Below are 16,478 nucleotides of genomic sequence, written 5' to 3' on the forward strand. Positions count from 1 at the left end.
TGAAGATGAAGACGAGATCAAAGCATAGGGGCTTACTAATACTATGAGAGGACAGAAAAAGAAGGGACAGAGAGGAGCTGAGTGTCAGGATGGAACTGAAGCTGTGTAGATAGAAGTTTGTCTTAGAGAAATAAAGTAAACAGACAAAAGAGCATGGTGTACATAGATCTTTTCCCTCAGATAACCCCACGCTGGATGTAGCATCTTCCCCAGGACCCTGGGAGGAATTTTCTCAGGGCAGGCCCCTGGGAAAATCTCGATATCTACATTTTGCATTTTCTATCATCTATCTATCTATCTATCTATCTATCTATCTATCTATCTATCTATCTATCTATAGATAATAGTCTCCCTGCTTAGCCCAGACTGGCCTGCATCTTTCTATGTAGACCCCAAATGGTGCTAGAAAAAACTGGGCATTTAATGTGGAAGAGTGAACTAGATCTTTATCTCTCTGCCTGCATAAAAAATCAACTCCAAATGGACCAACTACCTTCATGTAAGACCTGATACTCTGAAATTTCTATTGGAAAGATAGGGAAAACTCACCAAGGTAGAGACATAGGTTAGAACTTTGTGAATTAAACTCCATTTGTTTAGGGAATAGGCCAACCATTGATAAATAAGTTGTCATAAATTCACCATATGAACTAATCTGGATATTATCAAAAGATGAAAAAAAACATTTGCCTGTGTGTGAACTGGAGACCCTTGCACATTTTTGGCAGAGCAAACATTGATACAACCATCATGAGACACAGTGTGGAGCATCCCTCGTCCCTTGAAGGAAACTCTGCCCCCTCAACAGGATATGAATGGCAGGGCAGAAATACAAGTTGAGGAAGGAACCAGATTACAGGCTACACAAAGGCAGTGCCTTGTGATTAGGAGTCAGGGGCCTTGTGAGCACTTCCACACCCAATTATAAGGATCTTTTTGATGATGCTGAGATAGGACAACTGCAGAGAACGTTGGAAGTATTTCAAGAACGAATCAAAACCTAATCCTTTAACAATGTGTCTACCCTACATCCACATGTCTGTTGAAGAATAATGTGATTAGGCCTTATAATTCAGGGGGCACAAACCTGTCACCACAGTACCCAGAATTCTGAGCAGGAGTATCAGGAGTTGTAGGTCAACCTAGGCTACACAGCAAGACCTTGTCTCAGAAAAAGAAAGGGGGGAGGGATACTGAGACTTGGGGTCAACTTGAGTCCACCTGAAAGACATTGTGCTAAGAAAAATTACCCTCAAAAGAGAGAAATACTGCATATGAGGAGCCTAAACAAAACTCTCCATTCGTGATAACAGCGGGATGGGAGATGTTTCCAGGACGTAGAGCAGGCAGTATGTAGGAGGAAGAGGGCAGAGATCTGATGCACAGAATGAAGACCCAAGTGCATCGTGGAGAATTAGTGCGGCTCTCACCACAGGGAGAAATGGTGCATTCAGAAGACAGACATGCTGACCAATCCCACTGTCAGAATGTTTACATAGATATAAATCAGGACACCAGAGCATGTGGTTCAAATATACAAAGGAATTTATTGTAGTAAGAAAACAGTCTTTATTCAGAGATATTTGTACCATATATCCTTTTGTCCGGTGCCTGTCTTTCTCAGTAACACTTCTGCAGAGCAATCTTATGCCCAGCTCTCCGAGCATATCCTCGATGGCTGATCTTCACCTGGATACACAAGGCATAAAGTCATCAGTCACTCAGCTCTCACTGTCTAGGACCTTTTCTTAGGGACTGTCTTCATGGTTCAGTTCTCTAGGTATTGGTCGATGTCACTCTCTAAAAGGGGCCCCACTATAAAAAGCCCTCAAATTACTGTCAGTGTTCTCTAGGTCTGTCCCTTGCAGCCGGCAGTCTTTCTGATGGAGAAGTGGTGTCCCTGCCCAGGTGACCAAGGGAACAACAGCTGACTCATACAGTAGATGGAGGGGACTTGAGCAGCGCCTCACCCTCACACGGCTCCTGCCAGGACAGAGAGGCACTGCCCTCAGTGAGGTAAGTCTCCGAGCTGCCTCAGACACTGGGGTTAGTACAAGGGCCTGGGTGCTACCCGGATCAGTAGACATTTTCTCTTGTCCCTCTAGTCCATTTGTTTGTAAGTCTCTGGCTCAACCTCTCTGTCAATCAGAAGAAGCCTCTTCCATCAACGAGACCTGAAAACAAGGCATTTTAGTGAGATTACCAAACATTCAGTTGTCCATCACCCTGTAGCCAATCATACCTTCCCCATGGCCTGAGCAGAGGAGCATCACCTGTGTGTCTCTCTTCCACCCAGTGTGTTAGGGCTTGTGTGGCATCTCCTGCTCTAAGCACCATCCAGTTGAAAATGTCCCTTGCTAGGTATAGTCCCAGGAGTCTCTCTGGTAGCCCCAGCATAGGGTCACACAGACAGCAGAGGCACCAGTCTTTCCCAGCCCGCTGCCTGGGGACACAAAGCTTCACAGCAGCAATGTCCCTACAGGATGTCAGAAAGAAAACATCTGGGATCTTTGTGTGAGATACTGTTCAAAATAGTATCTTGGGGTATACTAGAGTATGGTCTTGGGGTGTACTAGGGTGTGGGCCTAAGGGGGGGTGTGAATCTGACCCCTTAAATCTCTTTAAGTGTCTCTGAGTTATCTTAGGAGGTGGGAATATGCCAGGAGACCATGAGCCACCCAGAGGAACGCCCTCACTGTCAGGCCGGGGGTTGCCATGGTTTTCCCATCAACAGGTCTTATCTGTGCTCATGCTTGGAACCAGCTCCATCTCTGAATCCAACTGTCAAACACTCGAGACTTCACCTTGCTTCCACTCAAAGCACAGCTGGTGGGTCTTACCTTGCACAGGACCAGATGCCCTGGGGCAAGGTGTGCACCATGGCATGTGCTGGCTTCACATGGCTCCTGCGAAGCAGTAGAGCAGGGTGGTAAGTGTTTGCAGTGGGGGTGGAGACAGGAATAAGCTGAGTTAGAGGAATTTGAGGTACTTCCAGGAGGGAAATCATATGGAATATGAAATTACCTTGCTTGGAATGGGAGTTCTCTCCAGTTCAAGCAAACTTTACTAGTGTCAACTTGTGCACAAGGTACATCGGGAGTTGTGTGTGTGTGTGTGTGTGTGTGTGTGTGTGTCCATGTCCCTGTCTGTCCAGATACAGAGTACAGAAGAGTGCATCCATATGACTCAGGTTGCAAAGCAACAAGCAGTTCACCAGTAATAGTGCTGGGGTGAGTTGTGATGGTGTCTGGATCTGGTGGGGATGGGAAGCAAGCTGTCTAGTAGTTCAGGATGGTGTCGAGAGCCGCACCATAACTAATGGACTCACCTGTTCCCACACACGCTACCTTCCAAATGAGCACAAGACGGACACTCCCTGCAAACTCATCCCTCTGTGTCTGGCTCCAACCTGGTCAGCAGTATTCATCGTGAACACATACAAACTGGTCAGGCCCTCTGGGGTCCTCCTCTGGCCCAGTGCCGCTGTCTCTTCTAATGGCTCACAGGTACACTTGGAGACAGGTAGCTGCACTGACAATCTCACTGTTTGTAGAAGGTCCTCTGAGGCCTGTTTTCCTAATGATCACAGCACTCTGTGGATCCTTGTTTAAAGGATTTCTGAGTCCCACAGAGGGCTTCACTTTACCGGCACAACTGTGGCACCCCCAGCCATCATGAACCTACTACAAGGGAGAGTCAGGAGGATCATGAGTCTGTCAGAGCTGCCTCCCAGAATCCTTTCTCAGTCCTTAGGGTCCAGGTGGTCTGAGAAGGGTGTGGCATGCTCCCTCTTCCCCAGTCTTCATCTGCAGACACAGGAACACTTTGCCCCTAGTTTCAGCCTGTGATATGGGCACAGCTTCCTGCTGGCATACAGCCATCTGAACTTCCTACCTGGCTCTCTCCTGCGACTGTGTGCATCCTCAGCACGCTGCTCTCCACTCTCTGGTTTCATCTTCCAGGGAGCAGGGTGCCTCCACCAGCACTTGAAACAGACACAGGAAAGGGGCTTCTTGGGAGAACATGCAGGTCTTCTGCCTGGTTGTGCTGGCCCTGTGCTGTGCTGGTCCTGAACTGTGCTGGCCCTGTGCTGTGCTGGGCACTTGTCTGATTCCTCCTGACTGCCACCCCAGTGCTCTCTTCAGCAATCCTTCTCCTCATCCATGCCCAGCCTCGGGCCACTATCCTCTGCTGTCTATCTACAGCTAGGTCAAGTTTCTCAGGAAGGATACTGTGGGATTTGCTTTCTAGTGTGATAATATATTGTCACCTACCCCTAAAATAGGTATGTTTATAATCTGTTTATTTAAAAGCATATCATTTAGTTCAGGAAAGAGCTTAGGGAGTGACGGCACTTGGCCCCAAGCCTGGGACCTTAATCCATTCCCTAGGACCCAACTGACTCCTGCAAGTTAACTTCCACACACATATAGTAAATAAATATTTTTTCTTTAAAGAAAAGATCCTTTTTTTAAAAAGTCCTAGATACAGAAGTACAACATTGGAGCCTCTCCACCTACCTGTTACCTCGACTGCCTCCCCGGCCCTTCAAGCTCACAGCCAGGATTTTGTTGCTGGCTAGGTGCTCCCTCTTTTCTGTTGGTAGGCAGCAACATAAACTTCTCAGGCCTTTCATAATCCTGCTCTGTGGGCTTTTCCACACCCGCTTTCTAAAGGGGGCTCTGGGTGCAATCTGGCACCAGTCACTGAGGTGTCCCTGGGGTGTTTCTGGGGAAGATGGGCTGAGCTCTTTTTCTTATACAATGGGACCCTCATCCTGGGCCTCCTTGCTGGAGAATGGAGGTGATCTATCCCGTGAGGTCATGTTGTTCTTTGAACCAGCTGTAGCCACACTATGAGGCTGTCCCCTGAAGTCCTCCTGAGATTCAGTTTGTGGGAAAGATGAGCTGATACTTTTCTCTCTCAGACCAGCTGTAGCCACACTGTGGGGCTGTGTTCTGAGGTCTTCCTGAGCCGAGGTCTGTGGGAGAGATGAGCTGATATTTTTCTCTCTCAGACCAGCTGTAGCCACACTGTAGGGCTGTGCTCTGAGGTCCTCCTGAGGCAAGGTTTGTGGGAGAGACGAACTGATATTTTCACCTGGTATGTTGATGTCTTTGCACCGAGTTTCCTCCATAGAGGTGTGATGAGATAAAACATCCTGTGAGGACGCCTTGCTCTTTGATTTGTTAGGGCCGGCTTTGGACACACCCAAGGATAACTGGTTGGAATAAGTCTCTGGTGCTGAAGACAGGCTGGTACATATTTCATTGGAAGTGTTAATAATGCTTTCTGTATCCCCCCAAGTGCTGTTCATGAAGTGAGCGTCGTGTGCACGCGAAGGGCAGATTCTGTGAATGGGGTCTGTTTTCTTGTTAGGTTAGTCAGGGCGGGAGGCGCACTGGACCTCGCTCTCCCCTTCTAGTCGTTCTCAGGACTCTCAGGGAGAGTGGGCAACATGGAGGTGGAAGGGTAGGGACACTAGATCCCCTCTTTATAGTCACTTTTCGTATCGTGGGACCCTGTAAGGTCCAAAGTTCAAGCCGACTTCTTGGGCTGAAGATTTTTTATAAAGTTGTCCCCCCAGGGTGACTGCTGCCTAAGAATCAAGTAGGTGGCTATCACCTGATCAAATTTCTTCTCCCTTAAAGCTTCCTTTATCTCTCGTTGCTTATATCCCATGACCCCCATGATGACCATCACAGTGGGGTCTGGGTAGCTGTCCTCATCGTTCTCTCTAAAGGGATTGGGAGAACCTTCATTGTGATGCTTTAGCCATTGAAACCCACAACCGTCACCTATTCTTGGTCTTTGTCCAGGGTTTACAGTTAACAACTTAGCAATCACGTCCCAAAGCTCTGGCGACAGCTTGAATTTAATAGAGTACATTCCTGCCAAGATCTTCTCCTTTAGTACTCCAGAGGTTTTTCCCTGGAAAGGGAGGCACCCTGTGGACATAAAGTAGAATGCAACCCCCAAGCTCCAGATGTGGATTGCACAGCCATCGTAGCCTCTACCTTCAAAGAGTTCTGCGGTGCAATAAGGAAGGGTAACAAGCCCTGCACTTTCTCATTATGCAGCAACTGGACAAATAATACAGGACTTGACAATTAACCCAAAAATTTTCTTTTCAGGATTTCCTAAAGATATCTTCACCCCTAGAAAGCAAAAAGAAAAAGAGAATATAGATATGAGATAGATCATCGAATCTACTCTGAGAAAAAAGATAAAGAAATAATAGGATAAATAGGTAGATCACTGAATCTACACTGAAGAAAAAGGGGAAGATATAAAAATGACAAAAGGTAGATTACTGAATCTATTATGAAAAGAAAAAATACTTTTAAAAAGGAACTACTTGTTTTAAATAGGATAAGTAATGAAAATTTTTTGTCTGAGTTTTTCCAATGTTACTGGACTGGGCATTGTTAATATATATAATGGAGTTTTTTGTCTGAATCTGTCAAATGTTAATGGACTAGACATTGTTAATGTAATTTTTGACTGTATATATTGTATATACTTATTAGATAGGTTTTCTTTTATTAGTTATAGCTTTTTTAAATTTTAGACAAAAAGAGAGGAAATGTGGTATTGTGTTCCCCAAAATATTGTGTACCCTAATAAACTTATCTGGGGTCAGAGAACAGAAAAGCCACTAGATACTTAGGATAGGCAGTGGTAGCACACGCCTTTAATCCTAGCATTCCAAGAGGCAGAAATCCATGTGTTCAAGGATACAGCCAAGCATGGTGACTCACGCCTTTAATTCCAGAAAGCGAGCCTTTAATCCCAAGGAGTGGTGGTAGAAAGCAGAAAGGTATATAAGGCGTGAAGACCAGAAACTAGAAGCATTTGGCTGGTTAAGCTTTTAGCTGGTTAAGCATTTGGCTGGTTAAGCTTTTAGCTGGTTAAGCATTTGGCTGGTTAAGCTTTTAGGTTTTGAGCAGCAGTTCAGCTGAGATTCATTCTGGATGAACACTGAGAGGCTTCCAGTCTGAGGAAACAAGATCAGTTGAGAAGTTGGCCAGGTGAGGTTAGCTATGGCTTGTTCTGTCTCTCTGACCTTCCAGTGTTCACCCCAATACCTAGCTCAGGTTTGATTTTATTGATAAGACCTTCTAAGATTCCTGCTACAGTTCCACAGAAATAGGCTAGATTCTGCCCCATGTTAAGCTTGATGCCCAACCCCAAATCACTGAGTTTTATATTTTCTTTGCCTTCCACTAAAATATTTTTGGGCTTTAAATCCCTATCAGCTATCCCTTTCCTGTGACAATACTGGAAGGCACATACCATCTGTTTAAATAGCTTACGGGACTCCTACTCCAGTAGGTAGCCAAACTCCACAATCCTGACCATTAGCTCTCCCCCTGTGGCATGTTCTATAACCATGTAAGTGTTATTTGTGGTGTCGATTATGTGCAAAAGTTTAATAATATTGGGATGGTCTAGAGATTTTATTATTTCAATTTCTGATTTGATGAAGATGTTCTTTGTGCTTTTTGGAAGAACTTTTACTGCTACCCTTGTCTGGGTGAGTAGATGGCTAGCCAATTTTACTTCTCTGAAGGGTCGTTAGGATTTTGTAATGTTCCATTAAAGGCTCTTCATCATAGGGGTTGTACTGCAGGGTTGTACCTCTGGCCGCTTCCCACCTCTTCATCTTTGTTGATATAAATGCTCAGTATCAACACCAACTGATCTTCAGGCAAGCTTTGTTAGAGCATACACAAAATATCAGCACAGACACCAATGCTTCTCAGACGATTGCATGAAATGAAGAGGGGAAGGATGCTTCCAGACTCATCCTAGGAGCCTGTATTACTCAGGTGCGAAAACCAAGCAGATACAGTAAGTAACAAGAGAAAGGTATAATCAATGTCCTTGGTGAACACAGATGCAACAGTCCTTAGTAAGAGTACTTAATACTTCACACAAAATTCAACAGCACTTAAAAGGACTATACTTCATGATCAAGACGGGTTCACCCAGTCCTGTAAGGGCTGCAACATATGCCAACTGATTAGCAAGGCAGTGGCATTTAGTGACACCAAGTTGTTTTGTGACTGCCTCTCATGTCCTTGTGGCTCTCTCTGCTTCCCACATTTTACCAGGCAGCGAACCAAAATCCTGTCTTTCCTCAGCTGCTCCATGTGCCTGACACAGAAGGGGCCAACTGGTCCTGCTCAGAAGTGATCCTCTTCCACAGGGACATGGTCACAGATGTCTAGGCTCCAAGTACCCACCCGTGGTGTGTTGAGGATAGAAGAGTCAAGATGTGTGCATGCTGTGGAAAGCCCTCAAAAGAAGGACACTCCAGACAGAACCAACAGATTCCCACGTGTTTGCAGTAAAGAAAGGAATCTATGTATCAGACAATGAAATCTTATTTAGCAAAGAGCCACATGCATCATGGTGCAGAGCAAGCCTTCTCTGATCATTTGACAAATGGGTCAATTTATAGATGTCTGTGCTTTGGCAAGGTTCTGACAAGCACTGTTCACAAAAGAAGGATCCCATAGTTTAGTACATTTGGGGAATACCCTTTAACCTCTTCCTTGGAAACTCAGACTCCCAAATTAAGGGTACTGAGACCTCCAGCTTCAAAGGACCCTTTTTCAACATGGTTTAAGCCCACGTTTACCAAATTGTGTGACCAGAGCCCCTCCCTACCCCTTTTAGTAATCGGAGTACAGAAGCTCCCCGAGTTCTCATCCCATGCAGCCACAGAGGATATCCCTGATCCTCGGCAGAGAGCTGTGAGGGCTCCTGTGACATGCTGTCTACCAGGAATATGTGGCAGACTCAGAGTAGAGGGTTTTGTTGGGGACGGGCTCCATAGGCACCTCTGCCTGGCACATGCCAAGTTCCAGACTCCAGAATAAAAGAGGTGCGGAGCACAGGCAGCACTGTTGATACAGTGTGCGCCCAAGTGGGCTCTTGTTAGGGCCGGTGGGGTGGAGGGGATGGAGAGCTGAGAAATCCTCATCTCTGCCCGTCAGCCAAGGCTGTCCCTTCCCCAACTCCCACCCAGTGACTTTTGTAAACAGCAACCTTAGGGCAGCTCTGTGAAGCCTTTCTAACCCCAAGTTCACAAGACGGCACACACGGAGGGTTCCTCACGGCCAACACAGGGGCGAAATGACAAGCTGCAGAGCGGCTGGGTTCCAGCCTGCCTGGTCTCTTCTCCCTCTCTCTTTCCCAGCTGGATGATCCCGCTGACTCACTGCACCCAGTGCAGACAACCCAGGCCCAATTCTCTGCACCTGCCTTCCACACATGAGGGCTGGGACCAGAGGGCCACTGCCAGTGCTCCCTGGTGCTGAACTGTAGGGTTAGCTCGATGGTTTTAGATCTAACGCACCTTCTCACATCAACATCAATCCTCTCATTCTAGTGCATTCCACCCATCTGCTCTACCGAGAAAGCTTGGGTGCTACTGTCCCTCTGCTCACAGTTCTCCTTCCCACAGTGACACCTTGGTGGCCTAGCTGTCCTGACAATGAGGGTCTCTAAGCTGTTAGCTGCCTCCAGCTCCCTCGAGGCTCCTCCTTGAACAGTTGTCCACTAACATACCTGCCACACTCTCTCTGAGTAGAGCCCTAGCCTGCAGCAAGAGAAGGTCCCTGAGCAAAGCACAACTATGCATCCAAATTCAGGTTCTCACAAAAGGAATTTTTTTTCTCTTTTTATTTTACATGATTAAGAAAATATTCAAAAGTGACAAACAAGGACCCTGCATGAGTCTGAGCTAGGTCCTCTGCATGTACATATGGTTGTGTGGCTTGGTGTTCTTGTGGGACTCCCAACAATGGGAATGGGGGATATCTCTGACTCCTTTGCCTATGCTTGGGACCCTTTTCCTCCTACTGGGTTGCTACATCCAGTCCTGATATGTGATACAAGCGTTTATGCCTAGTTTTATTGTATCTTGTCAGGGCGTATTTGGTGGCTATCCCTGGGAGGCCTGCTTTTTTCTCTTTTTTTTTTTTTTTTTTTTTTTGGTTTTTCGAGACAGGGTTTCTCTGTGTAGCTTTGTGCCTTTCCTGGATCTTGCTCTGTAGACCAGGCTGGCCTCGAACTCACAGAGATCCGCCTGCCTCTGCCTCCCGAGTGCTGGGATTAAAGGTGTGCGCCACCACCGCCCGGCTGCTTTTTTCTCTTTTTAAAGGGGAACAGAGGAGCAGTTGATCTGGGAGAGGGGGAGGTGGGAGGAGGGACTGGGAGAAGTGGAGGGAGGGAAAACTGCACTTGGGATGCAATGTCTGAGAGAAGAATACATGACAGATAAATAAATCAATAAATAACATGCAAGTGCATAAAAAAAAGAAAATGTTCAGAGACTCAGCATCATACCCAAATCATGCTGTTTCCACTCTAACTTCTGGAAGTTTTCTCCTGAGTAGCTCCTGGGAGTGGTAGCAGCAAAGGCCTGGGCTCCTGCTTTTTAGCTCTGGCTCACATTCAGAGTCAGATGTTGGGCTTACAAGCCTTTGCCTCAGATCTGAGGGGAGCACCGAGTGTCTGCAATGCTGCCAGAGCTAAGCTGTAAAGAGTCCTACACAGAACCCAGGGTTGAGCAACACTCTCTGAGGCTGAAGTTCAGCTTCTATCAGAGTCCACCACAGGGGTAAGCTCATCCTCAGGAAGCAGCTGAAGGGAACCTGAAGCTGACAACACTCCATAGGACAGTTTCCAGGAAACAAAGGATTGTTGACATGAGAGTCCGTCAGTATGAATTCACTTTTTCCTAGCAGAGCAAAAAGAATTGTGCCTCAGCTCCCCTTGGCGGTCATTCATGAGGCAGAGAAGGGCACAGGAACTAAAAGGCTGGCCGGCCACTATGATCCCAAGAAGGCCTCTTTCTGTCATGGTCCAGCGGTTGTCCCACAGTCTTTCGGGGTCCTTAGTGTTATCAGGACTGGAAGAGCCTGCTCATGTTAGCAAAGCTCCTAAGAGATGTTCCCCACTGAAGCGGGGCCTTCTCAGAGGACTAACCTTCTGCAGCATCCTTGTTTGTATTTGCCCCGTGCACAGGTGGTACAGGCATTGCTGTGTAAAGTTAGCACAAGAAACAGTTCTACGTTTTGAATGTATGACAACTATCAAATATGGTCAGCCACCCTGACTCACCCCTTTCCACAGCAAGGCAGACACTTTGCTCTCCAGTACCACTGTCAGAATGAGACACTCACCTGTCCTCATCATTAATGTCCTCTTTTTTAACAGTGGAAGTCACTGAGCTTTTGCCCAGAGGGAGCCAACATCTACAGACTCCCCCAGCCTTCCTTGCATGTGTTGGTGGCTATGTGACTTAGTCTCTGGCCAGTGGGATTCTGGTTGCTGGCACTGAGAAAGGAAATGGTATATATCCCTCTGTACCTCCTACCCTCATACCACTTCACATGCAGCCCAGGGCCAAGAGCCCTTTGCTGCTCCGGTGAGGGCAGTGCCAAGGTTTGTGCCCTGGATTTTTTCATTCACATTCACTAGGCACTTGTGTGGATTCCCCACCATGAATGCATGTACCCAGGAGGCCATGTCGATTCCCAGGACCCTCCTCTCTTTGGGGGTGGGGACACTCTCTGTTTTCTCTGGCTAATTTTGTTTCTTCTATCAGTTTCCTCCCCAGTATGCCTCTGCCTCTTCACTGATGGGAGAAATATAGGGGTAGGACAGTCAGGTGACACTTTTGTGGGAACTTTGGCCCTGATGGGATCTTTTCCAGGGTGGACCAGGGTAAAGTTGGGTGAGTCCCCAGGCGGTGAGTGTGTTTCAAAGTGTCTCCTTTGTGGGTAAAACCTATGGATCCTTGAAAATCATCCCGCCAGGAGCTGGGCCTACACTCCAGTGTCTGCTCCCTAACTGAGCTCCTAGCACAGGGGTTGGCAGGAGGAGAGGCTATGACAGTTACTGTTCACAAATGCAGGGTAAGTCTCTCTTAAAATCCAACGATTCACAGACTAGGAGGCCCTGGCCACTCTGTTAGAGAGGAGCTGGCTCCAGGTCCCAGTGCAAGTCAAGTAGACCCTGCTCCCTATGGTGGATTCTCCGCTGAGGTCGGAGGCTGCAGCAACATTCCCAGAGCCCAGAGCACCACAATCCCCCGTCAGTCTCTCTCCCTCAAACTCCCTCCCAAGCCCTTTAGCTTTCATTTGTTCCTCTTCTTTTATTCCAGGATAAGTGCAGACTTTTTAGAAGCTGGGTCTCTGTAGCATCTGACTGCTTGCCACCTCCCCATTGAGCTCCAGTCTGGTCACCAATGTCTCTGGACATCACATCCAGAGCTCTGCACTCAAGGCTTCCAGATTGAAGGTGCAGGTGATTGATCAGCCTTGGTGCTAAAAGAAAGGTGAATCTCCTGGCTGCGCTGGTCAGGGGGTGACCTTGAAGTTGGGGGGGGGTGTTGGGCTCAGGTTTGAGAACTAGGTGAAAGCCAGCGAATTTGTTGAAATGCATTCCAAAATGCGGCTCCAGGGCCATTTGATGGCCCTCACCTATAGACTTGTTCATTTATAGATTCCCAGGCCTCCTGCAGCCCCCAGGATGACATTGCTGGCCAGGAGACCTGCGTCAAATGCAAAGTCTCCCCCCCACCCCCATTCTCTATGCCAGGCACAGGGGCACACTGTGGCAAGAAGCTGGAGTATGTGTTGCTAACCACAGCATCTCAGGATACTCTCCTGTGGAGAGTACCTCAGAACAGGCATACGCCACTGTAGGCAGCACTTCAGGATGAGGGTACCCCACAGCTGGCAACACCTTAGGATGGACAGATGTACCCTGGTGACCATTTACCTCTCTGAATACAGCATCTCAGGGTGGGCATACCCCACTGAACACAACACCCCAGAATGGACCCCAAAACTGAGAAAAAGCTTGCCTCCCTTACATTGTTTCTCCCAGGCAGTTGTCACAACTGATAGTATAACTCACTATCTCCCTCCCTCCACCCCAGTTCTCCCCTCCACCTGTCTCTCTTCCCACCCCACTGTTGATGCAGAGCTCCTTGCCATTTGGGAAGCCATACCGCCCCCCTGCTGGTGTCTTCCACTTCCTGAGGCAGAGGAGGGGGCTACATGAAATGACACTGTGGCTGTGGCACTCCAGTGACATCAATGCTTGTCATTGTGTCTTCTGGGTTAGGACGAAGGGCTGGGTTTTCCTGCAGTCTCTGTGTGACTCCAGAGCCTCCCACCAGCAGGGTAGCAGACAGACAGTAAGTGCAGACTGACCTGGAATTAGACCAATGAAATGTAGACAGCGTGTGTCTTGAAGACAGAGAAGCAGAATGTGCATGGTGTGAAACCCAGGCATGCTGTGCTGTTTGAAGAGTGGACTGGCCTGAAGCCATGGGTGATGATGATGGTGATACGTGTGTGTTAGCCTGGAAGCCACGGGTAAGGGTGTGTGAGTGTGTGTGTGAGTGTGTGTGTGAGTGTGTGTGTGTGTGTGTGTGTGTGTGTGTGTGTGTGTGTGTGTGTGTGTGTAGCCTGGAATCCATGGGTACTGGTGTATGGAACATCTTGGATATTTGGGAGAACATGTGGAATGGACTGGCTGGAAGGGAAGCTGTAGGTATTGGGGTATTATACCTCATACCCGAGTGGCAAAGAGTCAGATTTGATTTGAAACCATAACCTAACCACAGGTGGAGCTGTGAGACAAGAGAGCAAGGAGAGAGAGGGTCCTATTGCTCCAGTCTTTCTCCGAACTGCGAAGTTAGGAGTTTTTTTTTACTAGGATTGAACCTATAGCATCACACATGACAGGCAAGCACTCTGCCATTGTGCTCCATCCTCGACCTTTTAGCATGGTTTCATTTTCTCACAGGGTGTAGTTATGTTGCCCAGACTGACCTTGGACGTGCTCTGCAGCCTGAGCCTCCTGTCTCAGCTTCCTGGGCAGCTGGGGTGCTAGGCCTAGGCTACTAGGCCTCTCCAGAGTGCTGTGTTTTCCCTTGGACGTGGTCCTACTGAGTTTCTGGTCTCTGTCTTTACCTATAAAATGAAAGTAATAATCTCTATCTAGCAGAGGTTCTTTTAAGGTGAAACAGATGGTAATGTGAATATAGTGCCTGCCGCAGGCTGAGGGAGCCACAGGGACCCGCATTCACAGTTATTCATTCCTATAGTCTCGATGGCTCTCAGGCTGGGCAGAAAGGCTGACTCAGAACCGGCCCAGCATCAAGAGCTGATGGGGGTCCCCATCCTCCCTACTCATTTGAGATAGCAGGGTCCCCCCTCCTGACTAGAAACTCAGCCTCCCACTTCTCTGGCTCAACCTGTTCATTCTCTGTCACCCAGTAGAGGGCATCTGCTTTCCTGTAATGTGTCTTGTTCTGAACCACCTCTGTGCACCATTTCAATTGATTACAGTGGAACCGATCTGCAGTTACAGCAAAGAATGGTGTCCCCAGCAGCCCGGTGGTGTCAGGATGAGCAGCCATGCCTTGGGGCTGGCTCAGAAGCTGGAGACGTCCTTGACAGAGCTTTCTTCCTGCTTTTCATCCTCAAAGCATGACTCTGTAGAACAAAAAAGCTGAAAATGACAGATCCCAACTCCGTGAGATCCTCATTGTCTGATCGGTGTGTCATTTCATTCTTCACTCATTCATCCATCCATTCATTCATTCATTCATTCATTGATAGGGGTTTCACTCACAGCGATGCACTGAATCAGGTATAGGAAGAAGAGAAAGACAAAGCATGCAATCAGCTGACATGAGACTCAGTAAATATTCAATAAGTTCTGAGCTGAAGGAATTTCTGGTCAACAGCTAAGCTGAGTCTAGGATGATAACAGTTGAACCTTGAAAATGAGGGATATATAAATGGACTTGGGAGGCTCTCAGCTTGACTTGTCTTTACTTATTTTTTTCTGAAACACTAATTGTTTTCCTGTAGCCCTGGCTATCCTGGAACTCGCTCTGTAGACGAAGCTGTTCTTGAATTCAGAGATTCCCCCCTGCCTCGGCCTCCCCAGTGCTGGGATTAAAGGTGTGCACCACCACCCCCAGTTTAACTTGTCTCCACTGTAGCTTGCTGTTGGAGAGAGAGCCCCGAGCTTGCTCTGTAGGGACACATGTCCACCTTACCTCTGCTCTGAGCCTCCTTTTCCAGGTCCAGCCTGCCAGAGGAGATGCAAGGTGACTTGTTAGATGCTGTGGAAAGTGACAGGTTGGTTATGAGTGTGTTATAAGTGAATTTACTACACCACCACCCCAAAATGAAGAAAAAAAAACAGCAGAAGAAAAGTGTATTAAATACATCTTGGTAAGGCCACAGCCGGTGAGTACCCAGAGAAAGGATTGCATTGTGACGCTGAGAGGGGCTGGAAGTCTTATAACAGATGAGGAGTGGGTTAGTTTTATCTTGTGGGCCATTTGCAGGGGGAGTCTGTATCAGAGGCGATGAGGGAGTCTGTATTATCTAGTTAAATAGTACATTTTACAGCACTAATTGTTTCCTGAAGCTGAACATCTGAAACAAGGTACCACGGGAAGCTAGCTTTAAACATTTGTATAAGACATCACTGGGTCAGGTACCAAGCAGTCAGGGTCTAATGGTAAAAGTGTGGGGATTTTCTGCTTTTACTATTGACCTTTTATGTGTCTGTATATTAGAGTACTGAGAAACCATTCGCCCTCACTGTCACTCTCTGTCTCTGTCTCTCTGTTTCTCTGTCTCTGTTTCTCTCTTCCCCTCCCCCATCTCTCTCTGTCACACACACACACACACACACACACACACACACACACACACACACACACACCACTATCAGCAGATTTGCCCCGCCAGGGAGCATTGCCTCAAGGAATGCAGAACTGCATCCTGGGAAGACTTGATGTTAGTAGCTCTTGAGTTGCTAGGGCTGTGCTTACACTGGAGACAGTTCCCAGGTAATCTGGCCAGTGTCAGTGAAGTACTCATTCCCATACATACACTTCAGCCTCAAAACAGCAGAGAGAACCGAGAAGCACCAAGCCTGGAACAAAGCTTTATTTCGATGTACAAGTAGTTTCAATCAAGCAGAGATTGGGGCTTGGAGGCAGAATGATTGTTACACCTTTAAGTTGGCTCTGTTAGCACAAGCCTTTCAGTACCTGCTGCCAGAGAAGCTGATAGAGAAGGATGGAATATCTAAGGCTTGCCTAGTATTGAGTGAGTTCAAGACCAGCGTGGGTGTTTAGTGACCTTTTTCCGGGGAACCATGAATAACAACAACAAAAAAAGCTTATCCATCCAATGTAGACCCCCAAGCATTTACTGTCCTAGCATTGGTGGGACCTGGGAGAATGGTGCTGATAAACGAGGAGTAATTAATGTCTTGTGTGATAGCCAACTTTACTCAGAGCATCAAACAATTTATACTCTGAGGGTTAAGAAGAGTCACCCAGGTAAAGTGTCCAATCACAAGGACAAGCCACATGTGGGAAAAGCATGTTTTCTCATAGAGGCATGTAAACAAATAAC

General features: G+C 47.4%; 1 pseudogene; it reads right to left on the minus strand.

Annotated features, from left to right (window-relative positions):
• Window positions 1-1,620: 1,620 nt before the first annotated feature.
• On the minus strand, window positions 1,621-7,666 carry LOC128101000 (sperm motility kinase X-like; annotated as a pseudogene).
• Between the last annotated feature and the right edge of the window lie 8,812 nt (window positions 7,667-16,478).

The sequence above is a fragment of the Peromyscus californicus genome, unplaced genomic scaffold (assembly GCF_007827085.1).
Source record: "Peromyscus californicus insignis strain IS unplaced genomic scaffold, ASM782708v3 Scaffold_7__1_contigs__length_154581171, whole genome shotgun sequence".
Taxonomy (NCBI): Eukaryota; Metazoa; Chordata; class Mammalia; order Rodentia; family Cricetidae; genus Peromyscus; species Peromyscus californicus.